The following is a 21,751-nucleotide window of genomic DNA, read 5'->3' as shown; positions in this document are numbered from 1 at the left end:
CTGTAACAATCCATCCCTGGCCCTTTTTATACCCCCCGGTGCCACAAGGGATCATTAGATTGTTAGCCTGCATTGGGTCACAATGGTTCCTTGCTTCTCTTAACCTCTGTGGTGTCACAATGCATTCCAAGCCCTTTTAGGCCACTTGATGTCACAATGAACCATTTGATTCTTGGCCTTCATGGTGTCATAATGGTTCCTTGCTTCTATAGGTCCCCATGCTGTCAGAGTCCATCCGTGGCCCTTTTGCGCCCCCTGGTGTCACAAGGGATTCTTAGATTGTCAGCCTGCATTGGGTTACAATGGTTCCTTGGTACTCTTAACTCCTGTGGTGTCACAATGCATCCCATGCCCTTTTAGGCCACTTGATGTCACAATGAATCATTTGATTCTTGGCCTCCATGGTGGCATAATAGATCCTTGCTTCTATTGGTCCCCGTGCTGTAACAATCCATCCCTGGCCCTTTTTATACCCCCTGGTGCCACAAGGGATCATTAGATTGTTAGCCTGCATTGGGTCACAATGATTCCTTGCTTCTCTTAACCCCTGTGGTGTCACAATGCATCCCATGCCCTTTTAGGCCACTTGATGTCACAATGAATCATTTGATTCTTGGCCTCCATGGTGTCATAATGCTTCCTTGTTTCTATTGGGCTCCATGCTGTCACAATTCATCCCTGGACCTTTTACGCCCCCTGGTGTCAAATGGGAATCTTAGATTGTTAGCCTGCATTGGGTCACAATGGTTCCTTGCTTCTCTTAACCCCTGTGGTGTCACAATGCATCCCATGCCCTTTTAGGCCACTTGATGTCACAATGAATCATTTGATTCTTGGCCTCCATGGTGTCATAATGGTTCCTTGTTTCTATTGGGCCCCATGCTGTCACAATTCATCCCTGGCCCTATTCCCCCCCCTGGTGTCAAATGGGATCCTGGGATTATTAGCCTCCATTGGGTCACAATGGATCCTTGCTTCTCTTAACCCCTGTGCTGTCACAATGCATTCCATGCCCTTTTAGGCCACTTGATGTCACAATGAATCATTTGATTCTTGGCCTCCATGGTGGCATAATAGATCCTTGCTTCTATTGGTCCCCGTGCTGTAACAATCCATCCCTGGCCCTTTTAGGCCCATTGGTGTCACTGGGGTCATTAGATTGTTAGCCTGCAATGGGTCACAATGGTTCCTTGCTTCTCTTAACCTCTGTGGTGTGACAATGCATCCCATGCCCTTTTAGGCCACTTGGTGTCACAATGAATCATTTGATTCTTGGCCTCCATGGTGTCATAATGCTTCCTTGTTTCTATTGGGCTCCATGCTGTCACAATTCATCCCTGGACCTTTTACGCCCCCTGGTGTCAAATGGGATTCTTAGATTGTTAGCCTGCATTGGGTCACAATGGTTCCTTGCTTCTCTTAACCCCTGTGGTGTCACAATGCATCCCATGCCCTTTTAGGCCACTTGATGTCACAATGAATCATTTGATTCTTGGCCTCCATGGTGTCATAATGGTTCCTTGTTTCTATTGGGCCCCATGCTGTCACAATTCATCCCTGGCCCTATTCCCCCCCCTGGTGTCAAATGGGATCCTGGGATTATTAGCCTCCATTGGGTCACAATGGATCCTTGCTTCTCTTAACCCCTGTGCTGTCACAATGCATCCCATGCCCTTTTAGGCCACTTGATGTCACAATGAACCATTTGATTCTTGGCCTTCATGGTGTCATAATGGTTCCTTGCTTCTATAGGTCCCCATGCTGTCAGAGTTCATCCGTGGTCCTTTTGCGCCCCCTGGTGTCAAAAGGGATTCTTAGATTGTTAGGCAGCATTGGATCACAATGGTTCCTTGCTTCTCTTAACCCCTGTGGTGTCACAATGCATCCCATGCCCTTTTAGGCCACTTGATGTCACAATGAATCATTTGATTCTTGGCCTCCATGGTGGCGTAATTGTACCAGGTTTTCATTGGGCCCCATGCTTTCACAATACATCCCTGCCCCTTTTAGGCCCATTGGTGTCAAAAGGGATCATTAGATTGTTAGCCTCCATTGGGTCACAATGGATCCTTGCTTCTCTTAACGCCTGTGCTGTCACAATGCATCCCATGCCCTTTTAGGCCACTTGATGTCACAATGAATTATTTGATTCTTGGCCTCCATGGTGGCATAATAGATCCTTGCTTCTATTGGTCCCCGTGCTGTAACAATCCATCCCTGGCCCTTTTAGGCCCATTGGTGTCACTAGGGATCATTAGATTGTTAGCCTGCATTGGGTCACAATGGTTCCTTGCTTCTCTTAACCTCTGTGCTGTCACAATGCATCCCATGCCCTTTTAGGCCACTTGATGTCACAATGAAGCATTTGATTCTTGGCCTCCATGGTGGCATAATAGATCCTTGCTTCTATTGGTCCCCGTGTTGTAACAATTCATCCCTGCCCCTTTTAGGCCCATTGGTGTCACAAGGGATCATTAGATTGTTAGCCTGCATTGGGTTACAATGGTTCCTTGCTTCTCTTAACCTCTGTGGTGTCACAATGCATCCCATGCCCTTTTAGGCCACTTGATGTCACAATGAATCATTTGATTCTTGGCCTCCATGGTGGCATAATAGATCCTTGCTTCTATAGGTCCCCATGCTGTAACAATCCATCCCTGGCCCTTTTTATACCCCCCGGTGCCACAAGGGATCATTAGATTGTTAGCCTGCATTGGGTCACAATGGTTCCTTGCTTCTCTTAACCTCTGTGCTGTCACAATGCATTCCAAGCCCTTTTAGGCCACTTGATGTCACAATGAATCATTTGATTCTTGGCCTCCATGGTGGCATAATAGATCCTTGCTTCTATTGGTCCCCGTGTTGTAACAATTCATCCCTGCCCCTTTTAGGCCCATTGCTGTCACAAGGGATCATTAGATTGTTAGCCGGCATTGGGTCACAATGGTTCCTTGCTTCTCTTAACCTCTGTGGTGTCACAATGCATCCCATGCCCTTTTAGGCCACTTGATGTCACAATGAATCATTTGATTCTTGGCCTCCATGGTGTCATAATGGTTCCTTGTTTTTATTGGGCCCCATGCTGTCACAATTCATCCCTGGCCCTATTCCCCCCCCTGGTGTCAAATGGGATCCTGGGATTATTAGCCTCCATTGGGTCACAATGGATCCTTGCTTCTCTTAACCCCTGTGCTGTCACAATGCATCCCATGCCCTTTTAGGCCACTTGATGTCACAATGAACCATTTGATTCTTGGCCTTCATGGTGTCATAATGGTTCCTTGCTTCTATAGGTCCCCATGCTGTAAGAGTCCATCCGTGGCCCTTTTGCGCCCCCTGGTGTGACAAGGGATTCTTAGATTGTTAGCCTGCATTGGGTCACAATGGTTCCTTGGTTCTCTTAACTCCTTTGGTGTCACAATGCATCCCATGCCCTTTTAGGCCACTTGATGTCACAATGAATCATTTGATTCTTGGCCTCCATGGTGGCGTAATTGTACCAGGTTTTCATTGGGCCCCATGCTTTCACAATACATCCCTGCCCCTTTTAGGCCCATTGGTGTCAAAAGGGATTATTAGATTGTTAGCCTCCATTGGGTCACAATGGATCCTTGCCTCTCTTAACCCCTGTGTTGTCACAATGCATCCCATGCCCTTTTAGGCCACTTGATGTCACAATTAATCATTTGATTCTTGGCCTCCACGGTGGCATAATAGATCCTTGCTTCTATTGGTCCCCGTGTTGTAACAATCCATCCCTGGCCCTTTTTATACCCCCTGGTGCCACAAGGGATCATTAGATTGTTAGCCTGCATTGGGTCACAATGGTTCCTTGCTTCTCTTAACCTCTGTGGTGTCACAATGCATTCCAAGCCCTTTTAGGCCACTTGGTCTTACAATGAACCATTTGATTCTTGGCCTTCATGGTGTCATAATTGTTCCTGGCTTCTATAGGTCCCCATGCTGTCAGAGTTCATCCGTGGTCCTTTTGCGCCCCCTGGTGTCAAAAGGGATTCTCAGATTGTTAGCCTACATTGGGTCACAATGGTTCCTTGCTTCTCTTAACCCCTGTGGTGTCACAATGCATCCCATGCCCTTTTAGGCCACTTGATGTCACAATGAATCATTTGATTCTTGGCCTCCATGGTGTCATAATGCTTCCTTGTTTCTACTGGGCTCCATTCTGTCACAATTCATCCCTGGACCTTTTACGCCCCCTGGTGTCAAATGGCATTCTTAGATTGTTAGCCTGCATTGGGTCACAATGGTTCCTTGCTTCTCTTAACCCCTGTGGTGTCACAATGCATCCCATGCCCTTTTAGGCCACTTGATGTCACAATGAATCATTTGATTCTTGGCCTCCATGGTGTCATAATGGTTCCTTGTTTTTATTGGGCCCCATGCTGTCACAATTCATCCCTGGCCCTATTCCCCCCCCTGGTGTCAAATGGGATCCTGGGATTATTAGCCTCCATTGGGTCACAATGGATCCTTGCTTCTCTTAACCCCTGTGCTGTCACAATGCATCCCATGCCCTTTTAGGCCACTTGATGTCACAATGAACCATTTGATTCTTGGCCTTCATGGTGTCATAATGGTTCCTTGCTTCTATAGGTCCCCATGCTGTCAGAGTTCATCCGTGGTCCTTTTGCGCCCCCTGGTGTCAAAAGGGATTCTTAGATTGTTAGGCAGCATTGGATCACAATGGTTCCTTGCTTCTCTTAACCCCTGTGGTGTCACAATGCATCCCATGCCCTTTTAGGCCACTTGATGTCACAATGAATCATTTGATTCTTGGCCTCCATGGTGGCGTAATTGTACCAGGTTTTCATTGGGCCCCATGCTTTCACAATACATCCCTGCCCCTTTTAGGCCCATTGGTGTCAAAAGGGATCATTAGATTGTTAGCCTCCATTGGGTCACAATGGATCCTTGCTTCTCTTAACGCCTGTGCTGTCACAATGCATCCCATGCCCTTTTCGGCCACTTGATGTCACAATGAATTATTTGATTCTTGGCCTCCATGGTGGCATAATAGATCCTTGCTTCTATTGGTCCCCGTGCTGTAACAATCCATCCCTGGCCCTTTTAGGCCCATTGGTGTCACTGGGTTCATTAGATTGTTAGCCTGCAATGGGTCACAATGGTTCCTTGCTTCTCTTAACCTCTGTGGTGTGACAATGCATCCCATGCCCTTTTAGGCCACTTGATGTCACAATGAATCATTTGATTCTTGGCCTCCATGGTGTCATAATGGTTCCTTGTTTCTATTGGGCCCCATGCTGTCACAATTCATCCCTGGCCCTTTTAATACCCCCTGGTGCCACAAGGGATCATTAGATTGTTAGCCTGCATTGGGTCACAATGGTTCCTTGCTTCTCTTAACCCCTGTGCTGTCACAATGCATCCCATGCCCTTTTAGGCCACTTGATGTCACAATGAATCATTTGATTCTTGGCCTCCACGGTGGCATAATAGATCCTTGCTTCTATTGGTCCCCGTGCTGTAACAATCCATCCCTGGCCCTTTTTATACCCCCTGGTGCCACAAGGGATCATTAGATTGTTAGCCTGCATTGGGTCACAATGGTTCCTTGCTTCTCTTAACCTCTGTGCTGTCACAATGCATTCCAAGCCCTTTTAGGCCACTTGGTCTTACAATGAACCATTTGATTCTTGGCCTTCATGGTGTCATAATGGTTCCTTGCTTCTATAGCTCCCCATGCTGTCAGAGTTCATCCGTGGTCCTTTTGCGCCCCCTGGTGTCAAAAGGGATTCTTAGATTGTTAGCCTCCATTGGGTCACAATGGTTCCTTGCTTCTCTTAACCCCTGTGGTGTCACAATGCATCCCATGCCCTTTTAGGCCACTTGATGTCACAATGAATCATTTGATTCTTGGCCTCCATGGTGGCGTAATTGTACCAGGTTTTAATTGGGCCCCATACTTTCACAATACATCCCTGCCCCTTTTAGGCCCATTGGTGTCAAAAGGGATCATTAGATTGTTAGCCTCCATTGGGTCACAATGGATCCTTGCTTCTCTTAACCTCTGTGCTGTCACAATGCATCCCATGCCCTTTTAGGCCACTTGATGTCACAATGAATCATTTGATTCTTGGCCTCCACGGTGGCATAGTAGATCCTTGCTTCTACTGCTCCCCGTGCTGTAACAATCCATCCCTGGCCCTTTTTATACCCCCTGGTGCCACAAGGGATCATTAGATTGTTAGCCTGCATTGGGTCACAATGGTTCCTTGCTTCTCTTAACCTCTGTGCTGTCACAATGCATCCCATACCCTTTTAGGCCACTTGATGTCACAATGAATCATTTGATTCTTGGCCTCCATGGTGGCATAATAGATCCTTGCTTCTATTGGTCCCCGTGTTGTAACAATTCATCCCTGCCCCTTTTAGGCCCATTGGTGTCACAAGGGATCATTAGATTGTTAGCCTGCATTGGGTTACAATGGTTCCTTGCTTCTCTTAACCTCTGTGGTGTCACAATGCATCCCATGCCCTTTTAGGCCACTTGATGTCACAATGAATCATTTGATTCTTGGCCTCCATGGTGGCATAATAGATCCTTGCTTCTATTGGTCCCCGTGCTGTAACAATCCATCCCTGGCCCTTTTTATACCCCCTGGTGCCACAAGGGATCATTAGATTGTTAGCCTGCATTGGGTCACAATGGTTCCTTGCTTCTCTTAACCTCTGTGGTGTCACAATGCATTCCAAGCCCTTTTAGGCGACTTGATGTCACAATGAACCATTTGATTCTTGGCCTTCATGATGTCATAATGGTTCCTTGCTTCTATAGGTCCCCATGCTGTCATAGTCCATCCGTGGCCCTTTTTATACCCCCTGGTGCCACAAGGGATCATTAGATTGTTAGCCTGCATTGGGTCACAATGGTTCCATGGTTCTCTTAACTCCTGTGGTGTCACAATGCATCCCATGCCCTTTTAGGCCACTTGATGTCACAATGAATCATTTGATTCTTGGCCTCCATGGTGGCATAATGCTTCCTTGTTTCTATTGGGCTCCATTCTGTCACAATTCATCCCTGGACCTTTTACGCCCCCTGGTGTCAAATGGGATTCTTAGATTGTTAGCCTGCATTGGGTCACAATGGTTCCTTGCTTCTCTAAACCCCTGTGGTGTCACAATGCATCCCAAGCCCTTTTAGGCCACTTGATGTCACAATGAATCATTTGATTCTTGGCCTCCATGGTGTCATAATGGTTCCTTGTTTTTATTGGGCCCCATGCTGTCACAATTCATCCCTGGCCCTATTCCCCCCAGTGGTGTCAAATGGGATCCTGGGATTATTAGCCTCCATTGGGTCACAATGGATCCTTGCTTCTCTTAACCCCTGTGCTGTCACAATGCATCCCATGCCCTTTTAGGCCACTTGATGTCACAATGAACCATTTGATTCTTGGCCTTCATGGTGTCATAATGGTTCCTTGCTTCTATAGGTCCCCATGCTGTCAGAGTTCATCCGTGGTCCTTTTGCGCCCCCTGGTGTCAAAAGGGATTCTTAGATTGTTAGGCAGCATTGGATCACAATGGTTCCTTGCTTCTCTTAACCCCTGTGGTGTCACAATGCATCCCATGCCCTTTTAGGCCACTTGATGTCACAATGAATCATTTGATTCTTGGCCTCCATGGTGGCGTAATTGTACCAGGTTTTCATTGGGCCCCATGCTTTCACAATACATCCCTGCCCCTTTTAGGCCCATTGGTGTCAAAAGGGATCATTATATTGTTAGCCTCCATTGGGTCACAATGGATCCTTGCTTCTCTTAACGCCTGTGCTGTCACAATGCATCCCATGCCCTTTTCGGCCACTTGATGTCACAATGAATTATTTGATTCTTGGCCTCCATGGTGGCATAATAGATCCTTGCTTCTATTGGTCCCCGTGCTGTAACAATCCATCCCTGGCCCTTTTAGGCCCATTGGTGTCACTGGGGTCATTAGATTGTTAGCCTGCAATGGGTCACAATGGTTCCTTGCTTCTCTTAACCTCTGTGGTGTCACAATGCATCCCATGCCCTTTTAGGCCACTTGATGTCACAATGAATCATTTGATTCTTGGCCTCCATGGTGTCATAATGGTTCCTTGTTTCTATTGGGCCCCATGCTGTCACAATTCATCCCTGGCCCTTTTAATACCCCCTGGTGCCACAAGGGATCATTAGATTGTTAGCCTGCATTGGGTCACAATGGTTCCTTGCTTCTCTTAACCCCTGTGCTGTCACAATGCATCCCATGCCCTTTTAGGCCACTTGATGTCACAATGAATCATTTGATTCTTGGCCTCCATGGTGTCATAATGCTTCCTTGTTTCTATTGGGCTCCATGCTGTCACAATTCATCCCTGGACCTTTTACGCCCCCTGGTGTCAAATGGAATTCTTAGATTGTTAGCCTGCATTGGGTCACAATGGTTCCTTGCTTCTCTTAATCTCTGTGGTGTCACAATGCATTCCAAGCCCTTTTAGGCCACTTGATGTCACAATGAATCATTTGATTCTAGGCCTTCATGGTGTCATAATGGTTCCTTGCTTCTATAGGTCCCCATGCGTTCAGAGTTCATCCGTTGTCCTTTTGCGCCCCCTGGTGTCAAAAGGGATTCTTAGATTGTTAGCCTGCATTGGGTCACAATGGTTCCTTGGTTCTCTTGACCCTTGTGGTGTCGCAATGCATCCCATGCCGTTTTAGGCCACTTAATGTCACAATGAATCATTTGATTCTTGGCCTCCATGATGGCGTAATTGTACCAGGTTTTAATTGGGCCCCATGCTTTCACAGTACATCCCTGCCCCTTTTAGGCCCATTGGTGTCAAAAGGGATCATTAGATTGTTAGCCTGCATTGGGTCACAATGGATCCTTGCTTCTCTTAACCCCTGTCGTGTCACAATGCATCCCATGCCATTTTAGGACACTTGATGTAACAATGAATCATTTGATTCTTGGCCTCCATGGTGGCATAATAGATCCTTGCATCTATTGGTCCCCGTGCTGTAACAATCCATCCCTGGCCCTTTTTATACCCCCGGTGCCACAAGGGATCATTAGATTGATAGCCTGCATTGGGTCTCAATGTTTCCTTGCTTCTCTTAACCTCTGTGGTGTCACAAAGCATCCCATGCCCTTTTAGGCCACCTGATGTCACAATGAATCATATGATTCTTGGCCTCCATGGTGGCGTAATTGTACGAGGTTTCTATTGGGCCCCATGCTTTCACAATACATCCCTGCCCCTTTTAGGCCCATTGGTGTCACAAGGGATCATTAGATTGTTAGCCTGCATTGGGTCACAATGGATCCTTGCTTCTCTTAACCTCTGTGCTGTCACAATGCATCACATGCTCTTTTAGGCCACATGATGTCACAATGAATTATTTGATTCTTGGCCTCCATGGTGGCATAATAGATCCTTGCTTCTATTGGTCCCCGTGATGTAACAATTCATCCCTGGCCCTTTTAGGCCCATTGGTGTCACAAGGGATCATTAGATTGTTAGCCTGCATTGGGTCACAATGGTTCCTTGCTTCTCTTAACCTCTGTGGTGTCACAATGCATCCCATGCCCTTTTAGGCCACTTGATGTCACAATGAATCATTTGATTCTTGGCCTCCATGGTGTCATAATGGTTCCTTGATTCTAATGGGCTCCATGCTGTCACAATTCATCCCTGGCCCTTTTACGCCCCCTGGTGTCAAATGGGATCCTGGGATTATTAGCCTCCATTGGGTCACAATGGATCCTTGATTCTCTTAACCCCTGTGCTGTCACAATGCATCCCATGCCCTTTTAGGCCACTTGATGTCACAATGAATAATTAGGTTCTTGGCCTCCATGATGGCATAATTGTACCAGGTTTTACTTGGGCCCCATGCTTTCAGAATTCATCCCTGGCCCTTTTAGGCCCATTGGTGTCACAAGGGACCATTAGATTGTTAGCCTGCATTGGGTCACAATGGTTCCTTGCTTCTCTTAACCCCTGTGGTGTCACAATGCATCCCATGCCCTTTTAGGCCACTTGATGTCACAATGAATCATTTGATTCTTGGCCTCCATGGTGTCATAATGCTTCCTTGTTTCTATTGGGCTCCATGTGTCACAATTCATCCCTGGCCCTTTTCCGCCCCCTGCTGTCAAATGGGATCCTGGGATTATTAGCCTCCATTGGGTCACAATGGATCCTTGCTTCTCTTAACCCCTGTGCTGTCACAATGCATCCCATGCCCTTTTAGGCCAATTGATGTCACAATGAATTATTTGATTCTTGGCCTCCATGGTGGCATAATAAATCCTTGCTTCTATTGGTCCCCATGCTGTAACAATTCATCCCTGCGCCTTTTAGGCCCACTGGTGTCACAAGGGATCATTAGATTGTTAGCCTGCAATGGGTCACAATGGTTCCTTGCTTCTCTTAACCTCTGTGGTGTCACAATGCATTCCAAGCCCTTTTCGGCCACTTGGTCTTACAAAGAACCATTTGATTCTTGGCCTTCATGGTGTCATAATGGTTCCTTGATTCTATAGCTCCCCATGCTGTCAGAGTTCATCCGTGGTCCTTCTCCGCCACCTGGTGTCAAAAGGGATTCTTAGATTGTTAGCCTACATTGGGTCACAATGGTTCCTTGCTTCTCTTAACCCCTGTGGTGTCACAATGCATCCCATGCCCTTTTAGGCCACTTGATGTCACAATGAATCATTTGATTCTTGGCCTCCATGGTGGCGTAATTGTACCAGGTTTTACTTGGGCCCCATGCTTTCACAATACATCCCTGCCCCTTTTAGGCCCATTGGTGTCACAAGGGATCATTAGATTGTTAGCCTCCATTGGGTCACAATGGATCCTTGCTTCTCTTAACGCCTGTGCTGTCACAATGCATCCCATGCCCTTTTAGGCCACATGATGTCACAATGAATCATTTGATTCTTGGCCTCCACGGTGGCATAATAGATCCTTGCTTCTATTGGTCCCCGTGCTGTAACAATACATCCCTGGCCCTTTTTATATCCCCTGGAGTCACAAGGGATTCTTAGATTGTTAGCCTGCATTGGGTCACAATGGTTCCTTGCTTCTCTTAACCTCTGTGGTGTCACAATGCATTCCAAGCCCTTTTAGGCCACTTGGTCTTACAATGAACCATTTGATTCTTGGCCTTCATGGTGTCATAATGGTTCCTTGCTTCTATAGGTCCCCATGCTGTCAGAGTTCATCCGTGGTCCTTCTCCGCCACCTGGTGTCAAAAGGGATTCTTAGATTGTTAGGCTGCATTGGGTCACAATGGTTCCTTGCTTCTCTTAACCCCTGTGGTGTCACAATGCATCCCATGCCCTTTTAGGCCACTTGATGTCACAATGAATCATTTGATTCTTGGCCTCCATGGTGGCATAATAGATCCTTGCTTCTATTGGTCCCCGTGCTGTAACAATTCATCCCTGGCCCTTTTAGGCCCATTGGTGTCACAAGGGATCATTAGATTGTTAGCCTGCATTGGGTCACAATGGTTCCTTGCTTCTCTTAACCTCTGTGGTGTCACAATGCATCCCATGCCCTTTTAGGCCACTTGATGTCACAATGAATCATTTGATTCTTGGCCGCCATGGTGGCGTAAATTGTACCAGGTTTTAATTGGGCCCCATGCTTTCACAATACATCCCTGCCCTTTTAGGCCCATTGGTGTCAAAAGGGATCATTAGATTGTTAGCCTGCATTGGGTCACAATGGATCCTTGCTTCTCTTAACCCCTGTGCTGTCACAATGCATCCCATGCCCTTTTAGGCCACATGATGTCACAATGAATTATTTGATTCTTGGCCTCCATGGTGGCATAATAGATCCTTGCTTCTATTGGTCCCTGTGCTGTAACAATCCATCCCTGGCCCTTTTAGGCCCTTTGGTGTCACAAGGGATCATTAGATTGTTAGCCTGCATTGGGTCACAATGGTTCCTTGCTTCTCTTTACCTCTGTGGTGTCACAATGCATCCCATGCCCTTTTAGGCCGCTTGATGTCACAATGAATCATTTGATTCTTGGCCTCCATGCTGTCATAATAGTTCCTTGTTTCTATTGGGCCCCATGCTGTCACAACTCATCCCTGGCCCTTTTACGCCCCCTGGTGTCAAATGGGATCCTGGGATTATTAGCCTCCATTGGGTCACAATGGATCCTTGCTTCTCTTAACCCCTGTGCTGTCACAGTGCATCCCATGCCCTTTTAGGCCACTTGATGTCACAATGAATCATTTGATTCTTGGCCTTCATGGTGGCATAATAGATCCTTGCTTCTATTGGTCCCCGTGCTGTAACAATCCATCCCTGGCCCTTTTTATACCCCCTGGTGTCCAAAGGGATCATTAGAGTGTTAGCCTGCATTGGGTCACAATGGTTCCTTGCTTCTCTTAACCTCTGTGCTGTCACAATGCATTCCAAGCCCTTTTAGGCCACTTGGTCTTACAATGAATCATTTGATTGTTGGCCTTCAAGGTGTCATAATGGTTCCTTGCTTCTATAGGTCCCCAGGCTGTCAGAGTTCATCCGTGGTCCTTTTGCGCCCCCTGGTTTCAAAAGGGATTCTTAGATTGTTAGCCTGCATTGGGTCACAATGGTTCCTTGCTTCTCTTAACCCCTGTGGTGTCACAATGCATCCCATGCCCTTTTAGGCCACTTGATGTCACAATGAATCATTTGATTCTTGGCCTCCATGGTGGCATAATTGTACCAGGTTTTACTGGGGCCCCATGCTTTCACAAATCATCCCTACCCCTTTTAGGCCCATTGGTGTCACAAGGGATCATTAGATTGTTAGTCTGCATTGGGTCACAATGGATCCTTGCTTCTCTTAACCTCTGTGGTGTCACAATGCATCCCATGCCCTTTTAGGCCACTTGATGTCACAATGAATCATTTGATTCTTGGCCTCCATGGTGGCATAATAGATCCTTGCTTCTATTGGTCCCCGTGCTGTAACAATCCATCCCTGGCCCTTTTTATACCTCCTGGTGGCACATGGGATCATTAGATTGTTAGCCTGCATTGGGTCACAATGGTTCCTTGCTTCTCTTAACCTCTGTGGTGTCACAATGCATTCCAAGCCCTTTTAGGCCACTTGGTCTTACAATGAACCATTTGATTCTTGGCCTTCATTGTGTCATAATGGTTCCTTGCTTCTATAGGCCCCCATGCTGTCAGAGTTCATCCGTGGTCCTTTTGCGCCCCCTGGTGTCAAAAGGGATTCTTAGATTGTTAGCCTCTATTGGGTCACAATGGTTCCTTGCTTCTCTTAACCTCTGTGGTGTCACAATGCATTCCAAGCCATTTTAGGCCGCTTGGTCTTACAATGAACCCTTTGATTCTTGGCCTTCATGGTGTCATAACGGTTCCTTGCTTCTATAGGTCCCCATGCTGTCAGAGTTCATCCGTGGTCCTTTTGCGCCCCCTGGTGTCAAAAGGGATTCTTAGATTGTTAGCCTACATTGGGTCACAATGGTTCCTTGCTTCTCTTAACCTCTGTGGTGTCACAATGCATCCCATGCCCTTTTAGGCCACTTGATGTCACAATGAATCATTTGATTCTTGGCCTCCATGATGGCGCAATTGTACCAGGTTTTTATAGGGCCCCATGCTTTCACAATACATCCCTGCCCCTTTTAGGCCCATTGGTGTCAAAAGGGATCATTAGATTGTTAGCCTCCATTGGGTCACAATGGATCCTTGCTTCTCTTAAGCCCTGTGCTGTCACAATGCATCCCATGCCCTTTTAGGCCACTTGATGTCACAATGAATTATTTGATTCTTGGCCTCCATGGTGGCATAATAGATCCTTGCTTCTATTGGTCCCCGTGCTGTCACAATTCATCCCTGGCCCTTTTAGTCCCATTGGTGTCACAAGGGATCATTAGATTGTTAGCCTGCATTGGGTCACAATGGTTTCTTGCTTCTCTTAACCTCTGTGGTGTCACAATGCATCCCATGCCCTTTTAGGCCACTTGATGTCACAATGAATCATTTGATTCTTGGCCTCCATGGTGTCATAATGGTTCCTTGTTTCTATTGGTCCCCGTGCTGTCACAATTCATCCCTGGCCCTTTTATGCCCCCTGGTGTCAAATGGGATCCTGGGATTATTAGCCTCCATTGGGTCACAATGGATCCTTGCTTCTCTTAACCTCTGTGGTGTCACAATGCATCCCATGCCCTTTTAGGCCACTTGATGTCACAATGAATCATTTGATTCTTGGCCTCCACGGTGGCATAATAGATCCTTGCTTCTATTGGTCCCCGTGCGGTAACAATCCATCCCTGGCCCTTTTTATACCCCCTGGTGTCCAAAGGGATTATTAGATTGTTAGCCTGCATTGGGTCACAATGGTTCCTTGCTTCTCTTAACCTCTGTGGTGTCACAATGCATTCCAAGCCCTTTTAGGCCACTTGTTCTTACAATGAACCATTTGATTGTTGGCCATCATGGTGTCATAATGGCTCCTTGCTTCTATAGGTCCCCATGCTGTCAGAGTCCATCCGTGGTCCTTTTGCGCCCCCTGGTGTCAAAAGGGATTCTTAGATTGTTAGCCTGCATTGGGTCACAATGGTTCCTTGCTTCTCTTAACCCCTGTGGTGTCACAATGCATCCCATGCCCTTTTAGGCCACTTGATGTCACAATGAATCATTTGATTCTTGGCCTCCATGGTGGCATAATTGTACCAGGTTTTACTGGGGCCCCATGCTTTCACAAATCATCCCTGCCCTTTTAGGCCCATTGGTGTCACAAGGGATCATTAGATTGTTAGCCTGCATTTGGTCACAATGGTTCCTTGCTTCTCTTAACCTCTGTGGTGTCACAATGCATCCCATGCCCTTTTAGGCCACTTGATGTCACAATGAATCATTTGATTCTTGACCTCCATGGTGTCATAATGGTTCCTTGTTTCTATTGGGCTCCATGCTGTCACAATTCATCCCTGGCCCTTTTACGCCCCCTGGTGTCAAATGGGATGCTGGGATTATTAGCCTCCATTGGGTCACAATGGATCCTTGCTTCTCTTAACCCCTGTGGTGTCACAATGCATCCCATGCCCTTTTAGGCCACTTGATGTCACAATGAATCATTTGATTCTTGGCCTCCATGGTGGCATAATAGATCCTTGCTTCTATTGGTCCCCGTGCTGTAACAATCCTTCCCTGGCATTTTTCATACCCAGTGGTGCCACAACGGATCATTAGATTGTTAGCCTGCATTGTGTCACAATGGTTCCTTGCTTCTCTTAACCTCTGTGGTGTCACAATGCATTCCAAGCCCTTTTAGGCCACTTGGTCTTGCAATGAACCATTTGATTCTTGGCCTTCATGGTGTCATAATGGTTCCTTGCTTCTATAGGTCCCCATGCTGTCAGAGTTCATCCGTGGTCCTTTTCCGCCCTCTGGTGTCAAAAGGGATTCTTAGATTGTTAGCCTGCATTGGGTCACAATGGTTCCTTGCTTCTCTTAACCCCTGTGGTGTCACAATGCATCCCATGCCCTTTTAGGCCACTTGATGTCACAATGAATCATTTGATTCTTGGCCTCCATGGTGGCATAATTGTACCAGGTTTTACTGGAGCCCCATGATTTCACAAATCATCCCTACCACTTTTAGGCCCATTGGTGTCACAAGGGATCATTAGATTGTTAGCCTGCATTGGGTCACAATGGTTCCTTGCTTCTCTTAACCTCTGTGGTGTCACAATGCATCCCATGCCCTTTTAGGCCACTTGATGTCACAATGAATCATTTGATTCTTGGCCTTCATGGTGTCATAATGGTTCCTTGTTACTATTGGGCCCCATGCTGTCACAATTCATCCCTGGCCCTTTTACGCCCCCAGGTGTCAAATGGGATCCTGAGATTATTAGCCTCCACTGCGTCACAATGGATCCTTGCTTCTCTTAACCTCTGTGCTGTCACAATGCATTCCAAGCCCTTTTAGGCCACTTGATGTCACAATGAATCATTTGATTCTAGGCCTTCATGGTGTCATAATGGTTCCTTGCTTCTATAGGTCCCCATGCTGTCAGAGTTCATCCGTGGTCCTTTTGCGCCCCCTGGTGTCAAAAGGGATTCTTAGATTGTTAGCCTGCATTGGGTCACAATGGTTCCTTGGTTCCCTTGACCCTTGTGGTGTCGCAATGCATCCCATGCCGTTTTAGGCCACTTAATGTCACAATGAATCATTTGATTCTTGGCCTCCATGATGGCGTAATTGTACCAGGTTTTAATTGGGCCCCATGCTTTCACAGTACATCCCTGCCCCTTTTAGGCCCATTGGTGTCACAAGGGATCATTAGATTGTTAGCCTGCATTGGGTCACAATGGTTCCTTGCTTCTCTTAACCTCTGTGGTGTCACAATGCATCCCATGCCCTTTTAGGCCACTTGATGTCACAATGAATCATTTGATTCTTGGCCTCCATGGTGTCATAATGGTTCCTTGATTCTAATGGGCTCCATGCTGTCACAATTCATCCCTGGCCCTTTTACGCCCCCTGGTGTCAAATGGGATCCTGGGATTATTAGCCTCCATTGGGTCACAATGGATCCTTGATTCTCTTAACCCCTGTGGTGTCACAATGCATCCCATGCCCTTTTAGGCCACTTGATGTCACAATGAATAATTAGGTTCTTGGCCTCCATGATGGCATAATTGTACCAGTTTTTACTTGGGCCCCATGCTTTCAGAATTCATCCCTGGCCCTTTTAGGCCCATTGGTGTCACAAGGGACCATTAGATTGTTAGCCTGCATTGGGTCACAATGGTTCCTTGCTTCTCTTAACCCCTGTGGTGTCACAATGCATCCCATGCCCTTTTAGGCCACTTGATGTCACAATGAATCATTTGATTCTTGGCCTCCATGGTGTCATAATGCTTCCTTGTTTCTATTGGGCCCCATGTGTCACAATTCATCCCTGGCCCTTTTCCGCCCCCTGCTGTCAAATGGTATCCTGGGATTATTAGCTTCCATTGGGTCACAATGGATCCTTGCTTCTCTTAACCCCTGTGCTGTCACAATGCATCCCATGCCCTTTTAGGCCACTTGATGTCACAATGAATAATTAGGTTCTTGGCCTCCATGATGGCATAATTGTACCAGGTTTTACTTGGGCCCCATGCTTTCAGAATTCATCCCTGGCCCTTTTAGGCCCATTGGTGTCACAAGGGATCATTAGATTGTTAGCCTGCATTGGGTCACAATGGTTCCTTGCTTCTCTTAACCCCTGTGCTGTCACAATGCATCCCATGCCCTTTTAGGCCACTTGATGTCACAATGAATTATTTGATTCTTGGCCTCCATGGTGGCATAATAAATCCTTGCTTCTATTGGTCCCCGTGCTGTAACAATTCATCCCTGGCCCTTTTAGGCCCACTGGTGTCACAAGGGATCATTAGATTGTTAGCCTGCAATGGGTCACAATGGTTCCTTGCTTCTCTTAACCTCTGTGGTGTCACAATGCATTCCAAGCCCTTTTAGGCCACTTGGTCTTACAATGAACCATTTGATTCTTGGCCTTCATGGTGTCATAATGGTTCCTTGATTCTATAGCTCCCCATGCTGTCAGAGTTCATCCGTGGTCCTTCTCCGCCACCTGGTGTCAAAAGGGATTCTTAGATTGTTAGCCTACATTGGGTCACAATGGTTCCTTGCTTCTCTTAACCCTTGTGGTGTCACAATGCATCCCATGCCCTTTTAGGCCACTTGATGTCACAATGAATCATTTGATTCTTGGCCTCCATGGTGGCGTAATTGTACCAGGTTTTACTTGGGCCCCATGCTTTCACAATACATCCCTGCCCCTTTTAGGCCTATTGGTGTCACGAGGGATCATTAGATTGTTAGCATCCATTGGGTCACAATGGATCCTTGCTTCTCTTAACGCCTGTGCTGTCACAATGCATCCCATGCCCTTTTAGGCCACATGATGTCACAATGAATCATTTGATTCTTGGCCTCCACGGTGGCATAATAGATCCTTGCTTCTATTGGTCCCCGTGCTGTAACAATACATCCCTGGCCCTTTTTATATCCCCTGGAGTCACAAGGGATTCTTAGATTGTTAGCCTGCATTGGGTCACAATGGTTCCTTGCTTCTCTTAACCTCTGTGGTGTCACAATGCATTCCAAGCCCTTTTAGGCCACTTGGTCTTACAATGAACCATTTGATTCTTGGCCTTCATGGTGTCATAATGGTTCCTTGCTTCTATAGGTCCCCATGCTGTCAGAGTTCATCCGTGGTCCTTTTGCGCCCCCTGGTGTCAAAAGGGATTCTTAGATTGTTAGGCTGCATTGGGTCACAATGGATCCTTGCTTCTCTTAACCCCTGTGGTGTCACAATGCATCCCATGCCCTTTTAGGCCACTTGATGTCACAATGAATCATTTGATTCTTGGCCTCCATGGTGGCATAATAGATCCTTGCTTCTATTGGTCCCCGTGCTGTAACAATTCATCCCTGTCTCTTTTAGGCCCATTGGTGTCACAAGGGATCATTAGATTGTTAGCCTGCATTGGGTCACAATGGTTCCTTGCTTCTCTTAACCTCTGTGGTGTCACAATGCATCCCATGCCCTTTTAGGCCACTTGATGTCACAATGAATCATTTGATTCTTGGCCGCCATGGTGGCATAATAGATCCTTGCTTCTATTGGGCCCCATGCTGTCACAACTCATCCCTGGCCCTTTTACGCCCCCTGGTGTCAAATGGGATCCTGGGATTATTAGCCTCCATTGGGTCACAATGGATCCTTGCTTCTCTTAACCCCTGTGCTGTCACAGTGCATCCCATGCCCTTTTAGGCCACTTGATGTCACAATGAATCATTTGATTCTTGGCCTTCATGGTGGCATAATAGATCCTTGCTTCTATTGGTCCCCGTGCTGTAACAATCCATCCCTGCCCCTTTTTATACCCCCTGGTGCCAGAAGGGATCATTAGATTGTTAGCCTGCATTGGGTCACAATGGTTCCTTGCTTCTCTTAACCTCTGTGCTGTCACAATGCATTCCAAGCCCTTTTAGGCCACTTGGTCTTACAATGAATCATTTGATTGTTGGCCTTCAAGGTTTCATAATGGTTCCTTGCTTCTATAGGTCCCCATGCTGTCAGAGTTCATCCGTGGTCCTTTTGCGCCCCCTGGTTTCAAAAGGGATTCTTAGATTGTTAGCCTGCATTGGGTCACAATGGTTCCTTGCTTCTCTTAACCCCTGTGGTGTCACAATGCATCCCATGCCCTTTTAGGCCACTTGATGTCACAATGAATCATTTGATTCTTGGCCTCCATGGTGGCATAATTGTACCAGGTTTTACTGGGGCCCCATGCTTTCACAAATCATCCCTACCCCTTTTAGGCCCATTGGTGTCACAAGGGATCATTAGATTGTTAGTCTGCATTGGGTCACAATGGTTCCTTGCTTCTCTTAACCTCTGTGGTGTCACAATGCATCCCATGCCCTTTTAGGCCACTTGATGTCACAATGAATCATTTGATTCTTGGCCTCCATGGTGGCATAGTAGATCCTTGCTTCTATTGGTCCCCGTGCTGTAACAATCCATCCCTGGCCCTTTTTATACCTCCTGGTGGCACATGGGATCATTAGAGTGTTAGCCTGCATTGGGTCACAATGGTTCCTTGCTTCTCTTAACCTCTGTGGTGTCACAATGCATTCCAAGCCCTTTTAGGCCACTTGATGTCACAATGAATCATTTGATTCTAGGCCTTCATGGTGTCATAATGGTTCCTTGCTTCTATAGGTCCCCATGCTGTCAGAGTTCATCCGTGGTCCTTTTGCGCCCCCTGGTGTCAAAAGGGATTCTTAGATTGTTAGCCTCTATTGGGTCACAATGGTTCCTTGCTTCTCTTAACCTCTGTGGTGTCACAATGCATTCCAAGACCTTTTAGGCCGCTTGGTCTTACAATGAACCATTTGATTCTTGGCCTTCATGGTGTCATAACGGTTCCTTGCTTCTATAGGTCCCCATGCTGTCAGAGTTCATCCGTGGTCCTTTTGCGCCCCCTGGTGTCAAAAGGGATTCTTAGATTGTTAGCCTGCATTGGGTCACAATGGTTCCTTGCTTCTCTTAACCCCTGTGGTGTCACAATGCATCCCATGCCCTTTTAGGCCACTTGATGTCACAATGAATTATTTGAATCTTGGCCTCCATGGTGGCATAATAGATCCTTGCTTCTATTGGTCCCCGTGCTGTCACAATTCATCCCTGGCCCTTTTAGTCCCATTGGTGTCACAAGGGATCATTAGATTGTTAGCCTGCATTGGGTCACAATGGTTCCTTGCTTCTCTTAACCTCTGTGGTGTCACAATGCATCCCATGCCCTTTTAGGCCACTTGATGTCACAATGAATCATTTGATTCTTGGCCTCCATGGTGTCATAATGGTTCCTTGTTTCTATTGGTCCCCGTGCTGTCACAATTCATCCCTGGCCCTTTTATGCCCCCTGGTGTCAAATGGGATCCTGGGATTATTAGCCTCCATTGGGTCACAATGGATCCTTGCTTCTCTTAACCCCTGTGCTGTCACAATGCATCCCATGCCCTTTTAGGCCACTTGATGTCACAATGAATCATTTGATTCTTGGCCTCCACGGTGGCATAATAGATCCTTTCTTCTATTGGTCCCCTTGCGGTAACAATCCATCCCTGGCCCTTTTTATACCCCCTGGTGTCCAAAGGGATTATTAGATTGTTAGCCTGCATTGGGTCACAATGGTTCCTTGCTTCTCTTAACCTCTGTGGTGTCACAATGCATTCCAAGCCCTTTAAGGCCACTTGGTCTTACAATGAACCATTTGATTCTTGGCCTTCATGGTGTCATAATGGTTCCTTGCTTCTATAGGTCCCCATGCTGTCAGAGTTCATCCGTGGTCCTTTTGCGCCCCCTGGTGTCAAAAGGGATTCTTAGATTGTTAGCCTGCATTGGGTCACAATGGTTCCTTGCTTCTCTTAACCCCTGTGGTGTCACAATGCATCCCATGCCCTTTTAGGCCACTTGATGTCACAATGAATCATTTGAGTCTTGGACTCTATGGTGTCATAGTATTTCCATGTTTTTATTGTGCACCATGCTTTCACAATGCATCCCTGGCCCTATTACATGCCCTGGTGTCAAAAGGGATCATTAGATTGTTAGCCTGCATTGGGTCACAATGGTTCCTTGCTTCTCTTAGCCCCTGTGGTGTCACAATGCATCCCATGCCCTTTTAGGCCACTTGATGTCACAATGAATCATTTGATTCTTGGCCTCCATGGTGGCATAATTGTACCAGGTTTTACTGGGGCCCCATGCTTTCACAAATCATCCCTACCCCTTTTAGGCCCATTGGTGTCACAAGGGATCATTAGATTGTTAGTCTGCATTGGGTCACAATGGTTCCTTGCTTCTCTTAACCTCTGTGGTGTCACAATGCATCCCATGCCCTTTTAGGCCACTTGATGTCACAATGAATCATTTGATTCTTGGCCTCCATGGTGGCATAGTAGATCCTTGCTTCTATTGGTCCCCGTGCTGTAACAATCCATCCCTGGCCCTTTTTATACCTCCTGGTGGCACATGGGATCATTAGATTGTTAGCCTGCATTGGGTCACAATGGTTCCTTGCTTCTCTTAACCTCTGTGGTGTCACAATGCATTCCAAGCCCTTTTAGGCCACTTGATGTCACAATGAATCATTTGATTCTAGGCC

This window comes from Cinclus cinclus, chromosome 17 (genome assembly GCF_963662255.1).
Source record: "Cinclus cinclus chromosome 17, bCinCin1.1, whole genome shotgun sequence".
In the NCBI taxonomy this organism is placed as follows: Eukaryota; Metazoa; Chordata; class Aves; order Passeriformes; family Cinclidae; genus Cinclus; species Cinclus cinclus.
This window is presented reverse-complemented; position numbering follows the sequence as displayed.